The sequence below is a fragment of the Eptatretus burgeri genome, chromosome 8 (genome assembly GCF_056783735.1).
Source record: "Eptatretus burgeri isolate ZD-2024b chromosome 8, Ebu_testis_v1, whole genome shotgun sequence".
NCBI lineage: Eukaryota > Metazoa > Chordata > Myxini > Myxiniformes > Myxinidae > Eptatretus > Eptatretus burgeri.
In genome coordinates this window covers 108,673,385-108,695,774 of record NC_140968.1, presented here as the reverse complement: position 1 = coordinate 108,695,774, position 22,390 = coordinate 108,673,385, and the positions used below count along the sequence as shown (strand labels likewise).

Genomic DNA, 22,390 nt, shown 5'->3' with positions numbered 1-22,390 from the left:
GCCCATGGTATTCAAGGCCATCTCCACTCATGGCTCGCAGACTTCCTCTCCTGTCGCAGTCAACGTGTGGCCCTAAATGGAGTTCTTTCATCCCCTCTTCCTGTGCAGGCTGGAGTTCCTCAAGGTAGCGTTCTGGGCCCTGTTCTTTTTCTGGTTTTCATCAATGATCTCTCGGACTCTCTGGAAAATCCTCTATTTCTCTTTGCCGATGACTCAACCCTCTGCCGTACCATCTGTCATCCCTCAGCCCGGCAAGCAGCAGCTTCTTCGCTCACTGCAGATCTGGATAAAATCACAAACTGGTCCAACACGTGGAACATGTCTTTCAATCCAGACAAATCTCACACTCTCACTATGTCTCTTCGAAAGGACCGTTTACAAAACCCCCCATCCACTTTCTCAACAATCCTCTGGAAGAAGTCTTTTCTTTCAAGCTTCTGGGTCTCACTATCTGCCATGACCTTTCCTGGGAAAGTCACATTTCCAACCTTGCCTCAAAAGCCAGTCGCCGACTGGGAATCCTCCGTCGTGCAAAGTCCTTCCTCGGCCCTCTTGAGCTCCTGACCACTTACAAAGCTTTTGTCCGTAGCCTGATGGAGTACTGCTCTCCCCTCTGGGCTGGTGCTCCTGCCTCCCACCTTTCTCGACTTCACGCTGTCGAAACCAGGGCTTTTAAGATCATTGGCATCTCCCGCAATGAAGCTGAGTCTTTGGGCCTCTCACTCAATCACCGCAGGTTGGTCGGTGGTCTTTCTGTCTTCTACCGACTCCTCTCCAGCCTTGCCCCCCTGCTCTCTCTGCGATTTGTCCCCACCACATTTCCACAGGGCGCTCAAGGTCCGCCAACAACCCCCTTCTGGTAAAACTACCAAAATCACGAATCACTGCTCATCTTCACACTTACATTCCTCTTTTTCCCGCCTTTGGAATAAACTTCCTCACTCTATTCTTTCCCATTCTTCCCTTCAGGCTTTCAAAACAGCTGTTCACCACCACCTCTTATCTTCCCCCATCCAAATCCTCGATCTTTTCTACCCCGATAATCCACCCAAGCCCACTTCCTTCAATTCTCCTGCTTTCCTTCCTGAAAGTCCCTTTAATGTCCATCTTCCCCTCGCCATGTTCCCCGTCCCATCCCCATCCCTCTCCCTTCCACAGTTCACCTGTGTCTGTTCCCCAATGTTTTGTCCCTTCCACTCCCGCCCCTCTTGTCTCATGCCTCCTTGCTGTGAGTTGTGTGTTAGCTCTCATACGAGCCTCGACCAAGGTATACAAAAAAAAAAAAAAAAAAAAAAAAAAACCGTCGCATCGCCACCGTTCTTGCGCCGCTTGTGGGTACCGGTGTTGGACTCGTGCAGGGCGCGCGCCGAACAGCGTGTACAAAACCACGGATTTTCCACTTCAAAAACGGATCAAAAACGACACACGCCCACTTTTGTTCCGTCCAATCGGTGAGCGAGGGGCGATTTGGCCCCGCCCCCAGGGCGTTGGAGGGCGATCGATATATGCAAATTTATGGATCAAAAAGCATTCACGCCCACTTTTTCTCGGGCCAATGGGGAGCGAGGTGAAAGGTCGAAGGCAGAGGGTCAAAGATGAGAAGGCGAAGCCACGGGGCTTATATAAGCGACCGCGTTCGTCAGTCAAGTCGGAGAAGGAGAGTTAAGACTTCGCAGCCGGTGGAGTTGGGAAGAAGCAGAAGCAGAAGCAGAAGCAGAAACAGAGAGTTAAGACTTCGCGGGCGATGGAGTTGGCAAGAAGGAGCTGGTCGTCGTGTGCGTTGGAGTCGGAGCGGAGGGGACGGAGCTGTGGAGAGGCGGCGAGGGCAGACGAGGGGTGCTCGCGTCGTGCAGGGAGCTACACCCCAGGGAGGCCGACAGCGCGACCTGGCCGAGGTGGAGACGCTCGTCGCGGGACAATAAAAATCCTCTATACCCCGAGCATCAGCAACCCCCTCCTGTTTCCCCCCGCGCTGAGATAGTGCGACCAAGGGGGCCCCTTTCCCACCCCCTACCAGACACTGCCCGCGAGGCCCGCGGAGTTGAGGCACCATCGCCGCTCCGCGTCTCATCACCAGACGGGTAGGCCCGACCCGGTCTCGGCCTCAGGCCCGCCTCATCCTTGAGGGTATTCTTTTCCTTGGTTTTGGGTATGTGTTGTCAGCGCCGTCTCTGAAGTAAAATTGCATAAGTGTTGCCGTGTGCTCGCGTAATCGGTATTAGATCTGCATTGTCGCATTTGCTTTTTGTGTAAAATTGCACTGTGTTTTTCTTCTTTTCTGTGTGCTTTTGGTGGAATTGAATATGTGTGCTTTCCGTTCATCGCGAATAAATGTGCTTTGTGTTGAACTGTTTCCCGCTTCGCTTCGTCATTTCTTTCATTGAATCCTCATCTTGCTTCACGTAAAGGGTTGGTAGTGGGCTGAATACGCCCGATAATTAATCGAACCGTCGAGGTCGACGATAACACCGCTCGGTTATCCCGATAGTACGGAACGGGTCGCTTAAGTGGCCCGTGTCCGAAGTCGACCTGCGGCGAGGTGCGATCGCCCGGTCTACCCTCCGCGTGGGTACTTAGGTAGGTCGAATTTGGCGAGCAACCCTATCCCACACGGGGGCTGATTGGCTCGATCGCGGTGAGACCGAAAGGTCCACCCGTGACTGGTTCCCGGCGTTAGTCCGAGAGGGTCACGACTGGATTGTCCGTCCGGTGGGCGACGTGCCGCGATTCGAGTTACGTGGCCGTCAGCACGCCGGCGGGCGCGAATCAGTAACACTGGTGTCAGGTCGTGCGATACAAATTCATCGCCCTCCTCGCGGCACTGGTATCGGAGAACAGGAAAACGGGCTCTCCTGTCTCCAGCTAAATTCACGGGAATCGGTCCAGGGGTGAGAGAAGCGACCCCCGATTCCCTCCAAATTACGAGCGAGCGAAATTAACCCTTCACGAGAAGCAAGATGGCGTCTCAAGGCGAGCGGGAGCCGGGGGTATTAGAAATGGATGCAGAATGTGTAGAATCCATGGCTCAGGATGAAATCCCCGTGCAGGAAATGTTGGTTGTGCAGGAACACGGACTCGCCCAACTGAACCCAGAGCCCGAAATAGGTGCAGCAGCGGCCGCGGTGTATGACACCTCCCCTCCCCCTCTCCACCAAAACCCTTCCCCGATCCCTGCCGAAACGGCTCACCCAAGCGCACCCGACATGGCCCAGCTATTCACCATGCTGGCAAAAATGTATGCGGAAACGACAGCGAAGATAAATGCGGATATGAAAAACGAAATGAAAGGCATGATCGAAAAGATGGATGCAAACACAACTGAATTTATAAACGGAATAAAAAGCATGAACGAAAAGATGGATGCGAATACACAGCAAATGAAGGAAGAAACGAAAAAGCTGCGGGGTGAGACGCAGAACATGGGCCGAAGCCTGCAGGCGGGCATGAAGGCCGTGACCGGGGAGCTGAGAATGGCGACTCCACGTGTGGAAGCAAACGAGCTGGAAGGGGGTGCAACGGCTGACAGGCCAGCGGTGGAGGCGGGTAAAAAAATAATTCGGGGGGCGTGTTGGGCGAGGGTCGTGACAGAGGAATCGACGGTGACCAAGAGGGAAAAATTAAATGGGGAGACCAAAACGTGTGAGACGAGACACGAGGTGACGACGACAGAAACTTATAAATGTATAGAGACACGGGAGACAGAAAAAATAGAGGATAGACAACACGATGAAGACGGGGTAAGTGACGCACACACACAGGTAGTGGAGGACAATGGGGGTGAGCTCGCGGAGCGTGTCGAGACCCAGTGCGAGCACCTGGATGGCCTCCTCCAGGAACGAGGGGAGGGAGTATGCCCCCTTGAGGCGAGTCACGACCAGGTGAGTTCGGTCGTGCTTTGCGAGGTTGAGAGGAGGAGTGCTGTGGACAGGTGCACGGAGAGCTTGGGGGGTATAGAGACCCTTGTGGGGACACAAATCCCCAGTGTGGTTGTCCCTGTGTGTGTGGTGCAAGGTGTGAGTGCGTCCCCGTGTGTGGAAGCGACCCCGTGTGTGAATGGTGAGGTGGCGATTGTGCCGGAGTGTGTGCTTCCCAGCACGCCGTGTGTGGATGAGGCACCGTGTGTGGAAGAGGCCGTGTGTGTGAGTGAAACGGCCAGTGTGGATGAGGAACCGCGGTTGAGTGCCCCCGCGTGTGTGGGTGAGGCACCGTGTGTGAGTGAGGCCGTGTGTGTGGATGAAACGGCCAGTGTGGATGAGGCACCGCGGTTGAGTGCCCCCGCGTGTATGAGTGAGGAACGGAGTGTGGATGAGGCACAGCGGTTGAGTTCCCCCGCGTGTGTGAGTAGTATGGTTTGTGTGAGTAGTGAGGCACGCGTGAGTGAACGGCCGAGTGCAAGGGAGACCGTGTGTGTGAGAGAGCGGTATGTGAGGGAGATGTCGGTTGGCATGCGGGAGCACGCAGCCGCGTCTCCCGGTGTGAGTTTAATGGTGTGGACTGTGTGCGTCGTAACACGCAGGTATGCGTGTGTGGAATGGAGACGGCGACAGAGGAGAGAAAGCCGAGTAGCGGCTTTGGTTGTTTCGGGGACCGTGCCGGGTTCACCCAGCAGTGAGCACGCGGTCCGTGCTGTGCAACGCACGAGTCCACCACGTGCTCGCTTGCGAGAGTGAAGTCCCGGTCCGGAAACGCACGCGGTGGATTTGCCGATCCCGCGGACGGACAAAGTTTAGGCAGGTAAATGGATTTGGACCGGACGGGTTCTCCACGCGATCGTGTGTGTTAAGCTCCAACGGGCAAAGCACATGTGTTCGCGTGGGGAACCCCTCGAGACGTGGGGCTTGTTTGTTTTTTTTATGCGCACGGTGACGCCATGGCTGCACGTGGGGTTGGAATCCGGCAGGAGGGGTATCTCTACCGGATGGTACCGTCCAAGGAGGGACGAGGAACACGTGCAGCTGCATGACGTCACGGGCAGGTGCAAAGTGCGCGAGTTGCCGCGCAGGTGCTGCGCATGAAAAAAAAAAAAAAAAAAACAAGCCTCACTTTCGGGTGCACAGGATTCCTGGGCAAGGGGTGGAAGACCCCCTTGATCCTGGGCACAGGATGGAAACTAGTTAGGGGGAAGGGTTAGCTTAGTTAGACCGACTTCATGGGGCAGGGGTAAGTCCTCATGGAGTCCGTGGAATGGATTAGTTAGAGGGATTGTAGCCAGATTTAGGTTGGGAAATAAAATGAATGATTTGGAGACAGTGACAGACTATGAATGTGTAGAGGGGACGTAGCTTAGCTACGTAGTGTTAAAAGGAACGTGCTGTAGTTTAAGGGACGACGTGGGAGCACGAGTTAGTTAGGGGATGTAGTTAGAAGGATGGCAGAGTTCAGCGGTGTGTGTGTTGAAGAGTTGGTGAGTTGTGAGGTGAGTACTTGGTGAGTGAGTGAGGCCAGCGGGTCTGTGTGTATGGAGCGAATGGGGAATGCATGGTGCGATGAGTGATTGGGGGGAGGAGTGACTCCCGCCCAAGGGCCCCCGGGGTCAGAGTAAAGTGAGTTAGCTGGGTTAGTCAAATTAACAAAAATGGAGGTCGTTTTGTTGTTGGTGGGAAAGTAGGCTCGAGACCCATTTGGAGGGGTGCAGGAGCCCTGTTGACGGGCTTGGGAGCGTGGCTGCGAAAGGTGAGTATCGCTGAGTGGGTACCCCGGGCACCAGGCTAGTCGGCCGCGGTAGGCCAAGGGCCCATGGGGGGCCGGGATAGCGTAGTGGGCACGGGTGCGCCTGCTTGGTGCGGGGGCCCGGGGCGCCATTAGCCGCGTGGGCAGTGTTGTGGGCACGGGTGACCCTCGGAAAGGGGCCTGGGAGGCCGGCCTGCCACGTGTGCGTTTCAAGGGAGGTGCCATGGGGGGCACTCCCCGGTGTTTGGGAGCTGGTAGGCTCGGAAGCAGTGTAGTGCCCGGGGGTGCCATAGCGGGAGATTCGGCAGAGGGACGTGCCTGCCAAAGGGAGCCACGTGTCCCAGCCAGGAGACCGTGTGAGGGCACGGAGAGAAAATTGGGGGGCGAGGCCCGAAATTGTAAGGACACCAACACAGGCGACGGGAATCTGGGTTGTTAGAACCAATAGTTTAAGCGAAAGGCGCTTGTTGAAAGCCCCGGGGTAGTTTAATGGTTAAATGGTTAGGGTAGATTAGGAGATGTACCCCTCCGCACCATCCATCCCCTCGCTGTCGTTGTGGGCCGCTGGACCCACTTGGTGTTAAGATCGCCGAACTCTGGGGAGGCCATTCTGAGGCTTCGTTGGGCCTCGACACAGGACGCTAGCTCTCCCTTATTCCCCTCCGGGAAGGGAACGTAGGGGTTGGGAGTAGGCTAGGTGACAGGATAGGTTAGCCGAACAAGGACGATAAAGGGGGTTAGGGGACGATTTATAGTGGGGAAGTAAAAATTAAAATTAAAAAAAAATAAGTTGGGGCTAAATTGGTTTTTCACAAATTAAGGGAGTGGGTATGTACAGTGACAGGCAAAGGCGATAGGTTGGGAGGGAGACAGGTAGGTAGGTCCGAGCCCGCCTTCCAAGTGGCCAGCACCACCGCACTCCCTCCACCAACCTCCACGGAACGGCAAAGGCTGGCCACTTCATCGGCTGGCCGTGTTTTGCTTCAAGGCCTGTGCCGGCCACTTCAGCCGGCTGGCTGTTTTTCTTCAAGGCCTGTGCCGGCCAACTTCATCGGCAGCTGTTGTTTTGCTGCGAGGCCTGTGCCGGCTGGATCGTCTGCAGCTGCTGTGCTGCAAGGCCTGTGCCGGCCCACTTCATCTGCCGGCTGGCTGTTTTTCTGCAAGGCCTGTGCCGGCCAGTTCATCTGCCGGCTGTGTTTGCCTGCAGCGGCCTTCTTCTGCGGGCTGTGTTTGCCTGCTGCCTTTGCCATGCCATGCCCACTGCCCACGTTCACCAGCCCCGTTCAATTTTTGCTTTGCCCCCCCCCTGTTCATTTCCATGTGCGCCAGGATCCGCAAGGCAACAGTTTGCAAGCTGCAAGAACTGCCCTGTTGGCAGCTACAACACGGGCCTGCAGTGGCGGCCCGTGCACCGTGTTTGTGTCCATCCATCCATTCGTTGTGCTCATTGCGTGTGCCACTTGAGCTGGCACGGAGACTGCGTTGTGCAGCCCATGCACCGTTGTGGTTCACTGCGTTCAGTTCAAAAGGGAAGGCCTTGGACTGCGTGTGAGCAGCCAGCCACGTTCCCTGTCACCTGCATTGTTTTGAGCCAGAGACTGCATGCGGGCAGCCTGGCTCCCTGCTAACTGCTTTCTTTTTGCAGAGTTCAATGATCCTGGGCCATGGTTTAGTGTAAAATTTGTAAGTTAAGGTTAAGATGTACTGTACATATGAGTGCGCCCCCGGCATGTTTGTCTTAGCGCCGGCAATTTTATTTAAGTCGTCCGTGTGAGTGAGTTTGTTTAGGTAGTTACGCAGCCCTCAGGTTATTTATTTTGGGGACACGAATACCATGAATGTCGCACTCAGGGATCCGTAGGTAAAATGTACTAGGGGAAAACTACACATGATGGCACACGAAAATTTGACGACTCGGGACGAGTCTGTAAAAAGGGGAGGGGGTAGTGTTGTGGTTACCAAATTCGCAAACCACCATTCAGGTCCCTTAGGTGAGGTATCTCGGTAAGTACATGTATAGTTAGGCCCAAACCCGTTGTCTAGTGGGAATACATGTCATTTATGCGTGCTGCGACTCTTCAGGATAGCCGTTTTTCTTTTACTATCTTTATTTTGGACCAACCGCCATTGTTACCACCACCGATCACCACATCAACCACTCACCGCCACGACCTTCACGTCACACCTCGCAACCGTCGCATCGCCACCGTTCTTGCGCCGCTTGTGGGTACCGGTGTTGGACTCGTGCAGGGCGCGCGCCGAACAGCGTGTACAAAACCACGGATTTTCCACTTCAAAAACGGATCAAAAACAACACACGCCCACTTTTGTTCCGTCCAATCGGTGAGCGAGGGGCGATTTGGCCCCGCCCCCAGGGCGTTGGAGGGCGATCGATATATGCAAATTTATGGATCAAAAAAGCATTCACGCCCACTTTTTCTCGGGCCAATGGGGAGCGAGGTGAAAGGTCGAAGGGAGGGGGTCAAAGATGAGAAGGCGAAGCCACGGGGCTTATATAAGCGACCGTGTTCGTCAGTCAAGAGAACAGAGAGTTAAGACTTCGCGGGCGGTGGAGTTGGGAAGAAGGAGCAAAAAGGAGCTGGTCGTCGTCGTGTGCGTTGGAGTCGGAGCGGAGGGGACGGAGCTGTGGAGAGGCGGCGAGGGCAGACGAGGGGGTGCTCGCGTCGTGCAGGGAGCTGCACCCCAGGGAGGCCGACAGCGCGACCTGGCCGAGGTGGAGACGCTCGTCGCGGGACTCGAGGCAGAGTAGGAATCCTCTATACCCCGAGCATCAGCAACCCCCTCCTGTTTCCCCCCGCGCTGAGATAGTGCGACCAAGGGGACCCCTTTCCCACCCCCTACCAGACACTGTCCGCGAGGCCCGCGGAGTTGAGGCACCATCGCCGCTCCGCGTCTCATCACCAGACGGGTAGGCCCGACCCGGTCTCGGCCTCAGGCCCGCCTCATCCTTGAGGGTATTTTTTTCCTTGGTTTTGGGTATGTGTTGTCGGCGCCGTCTGTGAAGTAAAATTGTATAAGTGTTGCCGTGTGCTCGCGTAATCGGTATTAGATCTGCATTGTCGCATTTGCTTTTTGTGTAAATTGCATTGTGTTTTTCTTTTCTATGTGCTTTTGGTGGAATTGAATATGTGTGCTTTCCGTTCGTCGCGAATAAATGTGCTTTGTGTTGAACTGTTTCCCGCTTCGCTTCGTCATTTCCTTCATTGAATCCTCATCTTGCTTCACGTAAAGGGTTGGTAGTGGGCTGAATACGCCCGATAATTAATCGAACCGTCGAGGTCGACGATAACACCGCTCGGTTATCCCGATAGTACGGAACGGGTCGCTTAAGTGGCCCGTGTCCGAAGTCGACCTGCGGCGAGGTGCGATCGCCCGGTCTACCCTCCGCGTGGGTACTTAGGTAGGTCGAATTTGGCGAGCAACCCTATCCCACGCGGGGGCTGATTGGCTCGATCGCGGTGAGACCGAAAGGTCCACCCGTGACTGGTTCCCGGCGTTAGTCCGAGAGGGTCACGACTGGATTGTCCGTCCGGTGGGCGACGTGCCGCGATTCGAGTTACGTGGCCGTCAGCACGCCGGCAGGCGCGAATCCGCAACAATATATTGTGAAGATGGTATTTTGAGGTTGTCGTGATTTCTTATCAACAACACAAATTTGATTGTTTTTGTGTTTACTCATGTGCCTGCTATAAAAACGAGAAGGGCACTCAGGAGAGCGCACACCTCCGCCATGCAATACCTGATCCACGAGAACATATCAGGCCCAATACATTCTTGAAATATCATGCTACACAGTACTATATTGTTTTGGGCTAATTCTCGTATCCAGATTCGGATCTTCACCAAAATCGAATCACTTCGTCCTTGTGACACACCCAACCTGTCCACCATGTTTCATCCGAATCCGTCCACAACGTTTTGAGATATCGTGCTCTCTATCGGTTTTACCCCATCTCTCAATGATGAAGAATCACTTTTAAAATTCTAGTAGTCGGATCCATATCCAGATCTTCACCAAAATCTAACCAGTTCGTCCTTGTCACATACCCAACCTGTCCACAAAACTTCATTGGGATCCGTGCACAGCTTTTTGAGATATCCTGCACACAAACAGACAGAACACGGTGAAAACATGACCTCCTTCACCTTTGGCGATGGAGGTAAAGATTGCTTTACACAGGTTTATTATAACACCTCCATTGGCCTCGCGCAAGTATGTTCTCTTACACTGCCTGTTTTTTTTTCCCTGTGAGCGATTGAGTAATATGTGCTGTGAAGATCGTATGTTGAGATTGTGGTGATTTCTCAACAACACAAATTTAATTATAATGGTGCTTATACATGTGCCAGGACAGAAAGATTGCTTTGCACAGGTTTACTACAACATCTCCGTATTCAGGCTTCGAGTGAGTATGTTCTTATACACTGTCTGGGTTTTCCCCAGGACCAATCGAGTAATATGTTTTGTGAAGATTGTATGTTGAGGTTGTCGTGGTTTGTTGTACTTAAAAATAACATTGATAAAAAATAAGTTCAAAGAAGGGAAACCGGTCCAAATGCATTTTGCAACCCACAAGATTGGTAATTCATAGGAAACCATTCGGCCAACGTTCCTCAATTTGTCATGCAGGAAATATTTAAATATACGTTTCATTTAATATCCCCGGGCAACATGGGTACTTTAGTTGGTATACGTACTGTATATAATAGAGAATGAGAACCACAAGGTTGTGCATTGTTATTTGCATTTTCATGTGAATGGGGTAATCTCGGTGTATTTAACTTTGACAATACATTTTATCCGAGTACACTGATGGAAGAACAACAGCCGGGGGAAAGGGGTCACAGATACAATGGGAAAGCGGTCAGACAAGAACACATGTACGTACCACGAGATGTGGGGTGGAATTGCAACGAACTGGTGGGAACAGAGTGTGTCCACATTTTTCATCATGTCCTTCTTTTCATCACTCCCAGCCTTGAGTGGTACTTGAGGAAAGTGTGCTTTTGGACCACGAGGCGGTGAAGTGAAACTTGTATTTTGTCCTTTTGTTGTACTCTGTTCGGTACCAGGACGCACTCTTCAGCTTGACAGAGCTGTCGGAAATGGCACAATGTGGTTGAGGAAACATATGGTGCCTTGCTGGAATTGTACGAACATCCCCAAATATAGTAACATTGCTAAGTTAACCCACAGTCCATTGCACATAAATGTATGGAAATCTCGGCATTTCTCAGTTTACTTTCTTAACCCTTTGAACCCTGACCTCCCTGGACTTTCCGATCCCCCATCATGGGCTCCCTCGAGAAAAATCCAGCCACTCAGATGTATGGAGGATTGAATCGTGGCTGGTAAAACGGCCGTGAGGGTTCAAAGGGTTAAAGTAAACGCACGGAGAAAAATGCACAGATTAAAAAAAAAATAACAAACGTTAATGTTCTATGTTGATTCGCACAGAGTACTGACACTGTTTAAAATGTGATGTACAGATTTTCCGCGATCACCTGATCGTATCACCTGAAATGAGTGAATGTCAAAATAATTTCCACCAGAGTTATCTTCTTACAGGTGTCGTGTTTTAACACATCTGCATTTGCTGTATACCAAAATGTCGGAAAATACATCAATCAGTTTTCAGTGACTTGTTCAGTAACATTAAAAGGGGAGGGGCATTCTGATGCTTGATGGTGACTCGTGTGAAATGTTATGAACTAAGCAAGGAGAGAACCGTAAGCTTTACATTCAGGTACTCCATTTGTTCAAGATAAAACGACATCATCATCTGAAGTACTCTATGAAGATTATAATATTTGTAGCGTGCAAGGATATTAATTATAGCTGCTCAGACTGCGTAAAACCATCGACTTACAGGAACAGAGCAACAGCTTTCTGTCTGCACTGTCGCTGTTGATTCGCTAACAAGCAATGAAACCGGCCCTGCAGCTGAGGGTGTGTGTAGCATTTGGATTCTCATGTGTGTACTATTTGTGAATGTCTTTATGGCTGTGGAGGAACTCGAGTGTGGGTTTGAAACAGCAAAGCACTTACTTTCGGTAGCCTTTCATGGTTGCTTTATGCAGCTTCTTCGGCTGGAAGAGAATGGGAGGAGTCGATTTATTTATACAATCCAAGCCACCTGGGTTAATTGATTAGGGGAGAGCTGATTGGTCATTCCCTCCATACACAGAGGAGAGATGAGTTTGCTTTCATGATATATATATATATATATATATATATATATATATATATATATATATATATATATATATATATATATATATATATATATATATACAAGCATAACCCGCGCTCTGCGCGACATGTTTGGGTGGGTGTGTTTGAGAAAGGAACTGATGCAGAGTATCAGTCGTAATTTTACTTTAATGCAGTCAGTGGAATAGGATTTCACTGTTTCAGAACCATTTTATTTACTTTTTTTGTACCATGCACCTCATATGGTCTTTCAAATAATGCAAGCCGAATATCACGTTACTCAAGCGCAGAACAAAGTCGAAGATAGCGCGACACGAAACCACAAACTCGGAAATAATAAATAAGATGTTTGTATGTATATCTTCTTCCTCTTTCGGCTTGCTCCCATTAGGGGTCGCCACAGCGGACCAACCGTCTCCATTTCGCTCTATCCTCCACATCTTCCATTGACACTCCAACCACCCGCATGTCCGCCCTCACCACATCCATGAACCTCTTCTTTGGCTTTCCTCTTCTCCTCCTGCCTGGCGGCTCCATCTTTAACATCCTTCTCCCGATATACTCCGTTTCCCTCCTGTGCACATGTCCAAACCATCTCAATCTCACCTCTCACTTTGTCTCCAAACCGTCCTACCTGCGCTGTCCCTCTAATATACTCATTTCTTATCCTATCCATCCTTGTCACTCCCAACGAGAATCGCAGCATCTTTAACTCTGCCACCTCCAGCTCTGCTTCCTGTCTTTTTGTTAGCGCCACCGCCTCCAAACCATACAACATAGCTGGTCTCACTACCGTCTTGTATACTTTCCCCTTCACTCTTGCAGCTACCCTTCTGTCACAAATCACTCCTGCAACTCTTCTCCACCCACTCCATCCTGCCTGCACTCTCTTTTTCACTTCTCTCCCACACTCTCCGTTACTTTGGACAGTTGATCCCAAGTATTTAAACCAATCCACCTTCCCCACCTCAACTCCTTGCAACCGCACCATACCACCACCCTCCCTCTCATTTACGCACATGTACTCCATCTTACTCCTACTGACTAACATTCCCCTTCTCTCCAGTGCATACCTCCACCTCTCAAGGCTCGATTCAGCCTGCTCCCTACTCTCCCCACAGATCATGATGTCATCCGCGAACATCATAGTCCATGGAGACTCCAGTCTGATCTCGTCCGTCAACCTGTCCATCACCATTGCAAACAGGAAAGGGCTCAGAGTCGATCTTTGGTGCAATCCCACTTTAACCTTAAACCGGTCCGTCATTCCTACCGCACACCTCACCGCTGTCACACTGTCCTCATACATATCCTGCACGATCCTCACATACTTCTCCACCACTCCCGACTTCCTCATACAATACCACAACTCCTCTCTTGGCACCTATCATAAGCTTTCTCTAAATCCACAAACACACAATGTAACTCTTTCTGGCCTTCCCTATACTTCTCCATTAACATTCTCAAAGCAAACATCGCATCAGTGGTGCTCTTTCCTGGCATAAACCCATATTGCTGCTGACAGATCGTCACCTCTCCTCTCAACCTAGCTTCCACTACTCTTTCCCACAACTTCATGGTGTGGCTTAACAACTTTATCCCTCTGTAATTTCCACAGCTCTGCACATCACCCTTATTCTTGAAAATCGGAACCAGTACACTTAATCTCCACTCCTCCGGCATCCTCTCACTTTCCAAGACTTTATTGAACAATCTTGTTAACAACCCCACTGCCATCTCTCCTAAGCACTTCCATGCCTCCACTGGTATACCATCTGGGCCAACCGCCTTTCCACTTTTCATCTTCTTCATAGCAGTCCTCACTTCATCCTTACTGATCCACCCCACTTCCAGATTCACTATCTCCACCTCTTCCAACCTTCTCTCTCTCTCTCATTTTCTTCATTCATCAGCTCCTCAAAGTACTCCATCCACCTTCTCAACACACTCTCCTCGCTCGTCAGCACATTCCCATTTGCGTCCTTTATCACCCTAACCTGCAGCACATCCTTCCCAGCTCGGTCCCTCTGTCTTGCCAATCGGTATAAATCCTTTTCCCCTTCTTTTGTATCCAACTTCTCATACAGCTCGTCATATGCCTTTTCCTTGGCCTTTGCCACCTCTCTTTTTGCTTTTCGACGCCACTCCTTTTACTCCTGCCGACTTTCTTCATCTCTCTGACTATCCCACTTCTTTTTCGCCAACCCCTTCTTCCTTATACTTTCCTGTACTTCCTCATTCCACCACCAAGTCTCCTTATCTTCCTTCCTCTGTCCAGATGTCACACCAAGTACCTTCCTAGCTATCTCCCTCACAACTTCTGCTGTCGTTGCTCAATCATCCCACCCATCTTTACCACCATCCAACGCCTGTCTCACCTCCTCCCTAAATTTCACGCAACAGTCTTCCTCCTTCAGCTTCCACCATCTGGTCCTTGGTTCAGCCCTCACTCTCTTCCTCAACCTCACCTCTAAAGTCATCCTACAGACCACCAATCGATGCTGTCGAGCTACACTCTCCCCTGCCACAACCTTACAGTCACTAATCTCTTTCAGGTTGCATCTCCTACTTAAGATGTAATCCACCTGTGTGCACTTTCCTCCACTCTTGTATTTCACCCTGTGTTCCTCCTTCTTCTTGAAATACGTGTTTACCACTGCAATTTCCATTCTTTTTGCAAACTCTACCACCATTTGCCCTTCCACGTTTCTCTTGTTGAGACCGTACCTCCCCATCACCTCCTCATCCTCTTTATTCCCTTCCCCAACATGTCCATTGAAATCTGCTCCAATCACCACTCTTTCATCCATCATACACTCTCCACCACTTCATCTAACTCACTCCAGAAATCTTCTTTATATTCCATCTCACACCCCATATGTGGGGCATATGCACTGATGACATTCATCATCACCCCTTCAATTTCCAACTTCACACTCATCACTCGGTCAGACACCCTCCTCACCTCCAATACCCTCTTGACATGATCTTCCTTCAGGATTATCCCGACACCATTTCTCCTCCCATCCACACCATGGTAGAACAGTTTGAAACCACCTCCAATGCTCCTCGCCTTACTCCCCATCCACTTGGTCTCTTGTACACACAGTATGTCCACCTTTCTTCTCTCCATCATATCAGCCAACTCTCGCCCTTTGCCAGTCATCGTCCCAACATTCAGAGTTCCAACTCTCACCTCCACACTTCTACCCTTCCCCCTCTCCCACTGCCTCCGGACTCGCCTTCCCCATCTCCTTCTCCTCCTTCGCCCAGCAGTAGCACAATTTCCACTGGTACCCTGCTGACCACCGGTACCGGTGGCGGTCGTTGGTAACCCGGGCCTCGACCGATCCGGAATGGAAATTCGTTTTGTTGTCCGCATAATGATTTGGCATTGGTTTTTACGCCGGATGCCCTTCCTGACGCAACCCTGGTCGCCTCTTACGACACACAGGGATATGGTACACCTATTCTAACCGGGGCATACACCGGGCCCAGTACAACTGGTGCTCATTTCGCCGACCTCGGAAGGATGGCAGGCTGAGTCGACCCCCTGGTGTTTTCGACTTGGTTTTATCTCTATATATATATATATATATATATACACATTATATATATATTAATATATACACACATTATATATATATATATATATATATATATATATATATATATATATATATATATATATATATATATATATATATATATATATACACACATTATATATATATATATATACATACATACATATATTAATTCAGTGTCCCAACGGGGCTTGAACTCAGGACCTCTTGGGTCCCAAGCCACTGCCCTTACCACTGCGCCAACACCAGGCTCCTGTTTGATGTTTGTTGATGTTTTGTTGATGTTTTGTTGAAGATGTTTGTATGTATATATAATCTATTTATTACTAAAACTCCCATCTTGTGTATGTATGTGTATATATATATATATATATATATATATATATATATATATATATATATATATATATATATATATATATATATATATATATATATATATATATATATATAATCTTCGATATATTCGTAAAACTCTCATCTTGTAGATATGTATAATGTATATATGTATGTATGTATGTATGTATGTATGTATGTACTGTATGTTCCCGAAATACATCCAAAACGGTACACGATAGCGCAAACCTTTTAGGGCCACCTCACTCACCATTCGCCTGCAGTGTGCAGTATCAAGTTTCGCTAAAATTGGGCAACGAAAAAAAAATATTTAAAAATCAATTCCCGATTCAGCCAAGCACTCTTCGGGAGTATTTGATCAATGCAAACAACCTCAGCGGTATAGTTCGCTGGAGCTATCTTTTGTTTTTTGTTGAAATGATGTTTCTTCATCAACCGCTGTCACAACGGGAAACCAACGGGTTCACGGGTCGTCCAGTATAATATAATATTGTATGAACAAGTCGAGGGATGGGTCTTGATGTTCATTTTCAACTGACATTTGTAATAAAACGAAAGTGTTATTTCAGGTGAAGTAAAACAGAAGTTACGAGAAAGTAATAAGTCAAAATGTTCAACTAATATGCAAATGGTAAGTTTAAAACACGAGGGGGTGGTTGAAGAGGGTTTCTTTTATAAAGAATTTCTGCATTTAATTTTAGTATTTAAGTTGATTTTTGTATTTTTACCTTGAATGTGAATTTTATCCAAGTTCAAGATGATGAATCCTGTGATTTGTAACTTATGTAGTCTCTTCATCCTGTGTCCAAAATGAGCAGTTGAGGCAGTTGTAACAAATTTATAAGAAGGAAATTGTGATGACAAAGCAGTGGCAGAGATAGACTGCTTTCTTTCGTGTCTCCTTGCAACGCATACCAGTTGATACACTTGCAGTGGAAATTTGCTTATCTGTGCAAGTGTGACATTCACAATAACATCAGCAGAGCCACCACATCATCCTTTCCCGCTGGGGTGAGTTGACAGTACAATGAATGGCAACAGCAATGCAAGCTTTGACGAGGTGGTTTGCTGTTGCCTTCCTCTCACTCAGAGAAGGAATTTATAATTTGTTCAGGATGCCGGCAAAAGCTCGCCCACTCTTCACGAAGAACACCATGGGGTTCTTTAATGACCACCAAGTAATGCTAGCAGATGGGACGCCCAGCTTAATGTCCATCCGAGAGATGGCACACGCATTGATGCCCCGCCCTGCATGTGAAACACCAGTGTGGTGGTTTCAAGCTGGGCTCAGATTGGAACCCAGGCCCGACAGGTCAATGACCATTGTGCACACATCTCGGTCGACTGGCTCTCCTGCCAGTCACACTCATGATTGGACAAGGTAAATCTGACTATAATAACATACAAACTATTACCGATTATATACAGTATATCATGATATTATGCATGTGCGAATTTATTGGAAGACTTCTTAACCGTTGCATTTTCTCAAAGAAACAAAGGCAACAAGCTATTACAAGAGCACTGTGTGTCTGTCTGTCAGTCGCTGAGTCCACACCGGTTCTCAGATCTACTGCAATTTATTCCAACCACGTACCTACCTTCCTCTTGTGATGCTCTGCTTTGTCGAATGCTTCATCTTGAATTTTTATCTTTTCTTTACAATTCATTATATGAAGAAATGGTGAAGTTCCAGAGGTCAACGTGTCAGATCTACCGGAGTCACACTATCGTATGATCGCTGAAGTACCTGGGTTCACCAAGGGGAAATTAAATGTTTCAAAATATTTCCTGCATGACAAATTGGTTGATGTTGGCCCAATATGTTTTTGTATGAATTACAATTTTGAGCGTCACAAAATGTGCTTGGACCACTTTTTATTAATTTTCTTTTGAAAATCGAACAAATCACGACAACCTCAACATACAATCTTCACAAAACACATTACTCGACCGCTCCTGGGAAAAACCCAGGCAGTGTATAAGAACATACGGTAGGGCTGAACATGGAAGTGAATTAATAAATCATTATGTTAATGTGTTTTTTTTTTAAACCTAGTTAAATATCAGGGACACATGGAAACACTGATAACACTGAACAACAAATTTCAAAAAAATTTTTTTACTGGAGATGTGTGAAGTGATTAAGACTAATTTGGGTACGCTGATTTCAAAAATCATAACCGTTTTGCTGTATCACGTCAGGATTTTCAGGAACAGAAATATTCCCATTGCCTAGAAGTCAGGATTTCAATGAAATTTACATATGTCTTTAACATGTCTATTTCGTACAATTGTTGTTAACTTGTGTTATATTTCTTTCTTTCAGATAAAGATGAGTAGGCGTTCCTGTACCAATCATCCTGACAACTTCTGTTATGTCTGTGGTCGGTATACCAAAAAAGATCAACAGCGAAGTATATCTACAGCAGTGAAAATGAAGGCCGCCTACTTTCACTACTTCGGGTGTAAGGTGGGGGACCAAGAACAGAGCTGGGCACCACACATCTGCTGCACAAGCTGTCACACAACCTTGACTCAGTGGTTGGTGGGCAAGCGCGCGAGCATGCCATTTGCGGTGCCCATGATATGGCGTGAGCCGCAGAATCATCATGATGATTGTTATTTCTGCTGCACAAGCATCGCCGGCTTCAACAAGAAGAATAAAGGTCACATCAAGTACGCTGACTGCGTCTCTGCTCGTAAACCTGTGCCTCATGATGACGAGAACCCCGTTCCAACACCTCCAGCTGATCAGAACATAGTTGTAAGCAGTGGTGAAGAGGATGGTGATGATGAACCTTTTGAACCCGACACTCAAGAATCACACCTTCTGAACCAGGGAGACTTAAATGATCTTGTAAGAGATCTCTCGCTGTCAAAGGCGAAGGCAGAGCTGCTTGGATCAAGGCTGCAGCAGTGGAATCTACTTGAACCTAACACCAAGATATCCTTGTTCAGAGCACGTCACAGAGACATGGCTGAGTTCTTTGAGATGGAAGACACGATGACATTCTGCAGTGACATCAACGGTCTGTTGAAAGAACTTGGGTGTGATCACGATCCTGCAGACTGGCGCCTCTTCATCGACTCGGGGAAGAACAGCTTGAAGGCTGTTTTGCTCCACAATGGCAACGAGAAACCATCAGTCCCACTGGCTCACGCGTTTGGCATGACAGAGACCTATGAGACTATGCGGCAGCTGCTTGATTCCATCAAGTACAATGACTTCAACTGGCACATCTGCGGAGACTTGAAAGTGGTGGCGCTGTTGTTAGGGCTGCAGTCAGGCTACACGAAATACATGTGCTTCCTTTGTCTCTGGGATAGCAGAGACGACAAGAATCACTGGACGAAGAAAGATTGGGAAGAGCGAAAAGAGCATGTACCTGGTCGACACAACGTGAAGCATGTCGCCCTTGTCGACCCAGCCAAGGTTTTCCTTCCACCACTCCACATAAAGCTCGGCTTGATGAAAAGTTTTGTACGGGCAATGGATCTGAATGGGCGTGGGTTTTTTTCAAGGAAAAGTTTGGCAACACCTTGGCGGAGGCCAAGATCAAGGCTGGTGTCTTTGTTGGACCGCAAATCCGACAGATTATGAAGGACGAAACTTTTCCGACAACTCTAAACCCCAAAGAGCTGGCAGCGTGGAGGAGCTTCAAAGCTGTGACGGACAACTTCTTGGGGAACGAGCGCGCGGACAACTATGAAGAAATAGTGCAGCAGCTGCTGGAGTCCTTCAGGAAACTTGGCTCCAGGATGTCCCTGAAAATCCATTTCCTACACCAGCACCTGAACTTCTTCCCTGACAACTTGGGAGCAGTCTCGGACAAGCACGGCGAGCGATTCCACCAAGAGATTTCACTCATGGAGACGAGTTACCAAGGGCGGCACAACCCGAACATGATGGGCGATTTCTGCTGGTTCCTGCATCGTGAAACTGACACAGAGCAGCACAAACGCAAAGCCAAATGCCTAAAGCATTTTTAATTACATTCTAGTGGAGTTTTTCTGTAATTTCTATAATTTTGAAGCATTCATGATGAAATAAATGAATAAATGAATTTTTGTAAATTTCATTGAAATCCTGACTTCTAGGCAATGGGAATATTTCTGTTACTGAAAATGATGACGTGATACAGTAAAACGGTTATGATTTTTGAAATCAGCGTACCCAAATTAGTCTTAATCACTTTACACATCTCCAGTAAAAAATTTTTGTTGTTCAGTGTAATTACCTCTCCCACCAAAGGTGAAGGAGGTTATGTTTTCACCCCTTTCTGTCCGTCTGTCTGTCTTTCTCATGGTACATTTACGCATTATTATGCGAATTTTAGAATCTCCTCCTGTCAGACCAATATTTTGATCTTGTTTGCCAAAGAACAGTGCAGACAAAGTTTATTAAAAGGGACAAAAAAACAATAACGTGAAAAAGGATCTATTTTTATTGACAGAAAGGTTAAACAATGTCTGGGATGAGCTGGTCCAACACGGCATCCAGTGTGGCTTCAAACGCAGCAATTGATGCCACTCGAAGCACATATTTTTAGGGAGGGCATTCCATGGGATCACAAATCGATGGGAAAAAGCTGAGGAGCAGAAATTCCTTCACTCTAACTGCTTGAAGATTTTCAAAGGGTGTCCACTCCGGGCATTATCTTGATGAAAGATGAAAAACTCATTTCTGTCTCGGTTTTCAGAACCACACACAATCTTAAACACTTCGAGAAGACCCCCACAGATGTGCCGGTGCCACATGGAAAAGAGGTTTTGGCGGGAAAGCCTGACGTGGTACAGGAAGGCACGAAGTCGGACAACCATGTGGGTCGTGAGCCGTTGAACACGTTTGATTTTGACGGGACCATGCTTGGACACAGTGTTCAGGTGGAGGTCGTGTGAAGGCCGAAGAGGCAGGGATAAACACCCACAGTGTAAGACAATTAAAATGGCAGGTTTAATGATAAATAACATCCGCCAGGCCATTCGCACAACTGCATCACATTGAGCCGAGGATCAGAACTCGAAATCTGGAGTGAAATCTGAAAATGTGAGGAAATCGGCGATGTTTTGTATTTTGTCGGTTTGTGTGGACCTTTACCGATCGGCTTGCTATCGCTTGCCAAGCCAGCCGTTCCTCATCAACCCCAACCCGAGCACTCAATGATGGTCCGGTTCGTGTCCCGATCGGGATGTACAGTTGGGAGATGAGTCCACAAATGTTAAAATATTCAATTTATGCTTTTTCAGTTGAAAAACAATTAAAAAGCGAACTTAATATTTGAAATGTAAAAATCTTGTTATTTTTGTGATAAAGACCTTTATCGATACAACAGAAGGAATGAAATGGTCCGACACAGCGTGGCAGGGCCAGGGGGCCACAAAACAATGATGTAAAACCAGGACGGCCGTTCACAGTGACGTCACATTCCCACGGAAATCACATTCTCACAAATATCCATGAAGACTCCGGGATGAACAAAATGTCGAAATCCGTCACTGAAGCTTTTTAACGTTGATCAAACAAAGGAAATCGAACAAATTAAAATAAGGAGAAAAATATTATTATTATTAATGACGCAGTGAAGTGATTCTGGTTATGAAACAGATACCTGTGTGTTGCACGTGGATCCGAGGAGAAGAATTCCTTCAGTTCCTCCACGTTTCAACCAATCAAAACGACGCATCGCCTTTCCTCCTTGGTCATTACCTTCCGTCAGAGGTTATCGCCTCCTCTCCACTACTTTGACCAATCAAAGCTCGCTCTGATCCAGAACTTGTCAGAAAGCAGCATGAGGTACATCGCCGAACGTGATTGGTCCAATGGTATCACGTGTCGCCGAGGATTGGCGATGCAGCATGAGGAACATCACGAACATGATTGGTCCGGTCCTGTTTGCTGGAATCCTCGTGCATCACACCGCCCACACAACACACGTGGTGTCCTTTGACCAATCAGGAGCAGAGCAGTGACAGTATCGTTTCCTTCAGCTCAATTGGTCTTGTCCTGCTCGTGAAGTTTTCGGGGTTTTTTTCGTTTTTGAATCTGTGAGATTATTTTTTCGTTCTTGTTGTAAGTAAATTCCAACTCCTAATGCATGACAAAATACTTGTTTATGGCTTATACGAGAAGCGAACGTAGAATTCTTCCATTCGCTTCTTAAATATTTCAAATTAAAGTCTTTTTGCGATGAAAACAGAAATATTACCTCAACATTACCTTCACAACGACAACTACACCGCCAAGAACACGATCTCATCTGAAAAAATAAATATTACCTCAACATTACCTTCACAACGACAAATACACTGCCAAGAACACAATCTCATCTGAAAAAATAAATATTTCCTCAACATTACCTTCACAACGACAACGACACCGCCAAGAACAGGATCTCATCTGAAAAAATAAATATTACCTCAACATCACCTTCACAACAACAACCACACCGCCAAGAACACAATCTCATCTGAAAAAATAAATATTACCTCAACATTACCTTCACAACGACAACGACACCGCCAAGAACACGATCTCATC

The 22,390-nt window shown here is 48.0% G+C and overlaps 1 protein-coding gene across 3 annotated transcripts in view; it reads right to left on the bottom strand.

Annotated features, from left to right (window-relative positions):
• The window catches only part of LOC147022512 (uncharacterized), a 155,007-nt gene extending 133,237 nt beyond the window's left edge, over nt 1-21,770 (bottom strand). Inside the window, exons 1-3 of one of the 3 annotated variants that reach the window (XR_015061291.1) lie at nt 21,462-21,770; nt 11,741-11,781; nt 10,581-10,788 (exon numbers count right to left, since the gene is read on the bottom strand). The gene's annotated coding sequence lies outside the window, so the exon portion shown is untranslated. The remainder of the gene's footprint in view (nt 1-10,580; nt 10,789-11,740; nt 11,782-21,461) is intronic. The other 2 variants (XR_015061287.1, XR_015061288.1) reach the window with 2 other exon arrangements.
• Between the last annotated feature and the right edge of the window lie 620 nt (nt 21,771-22,390).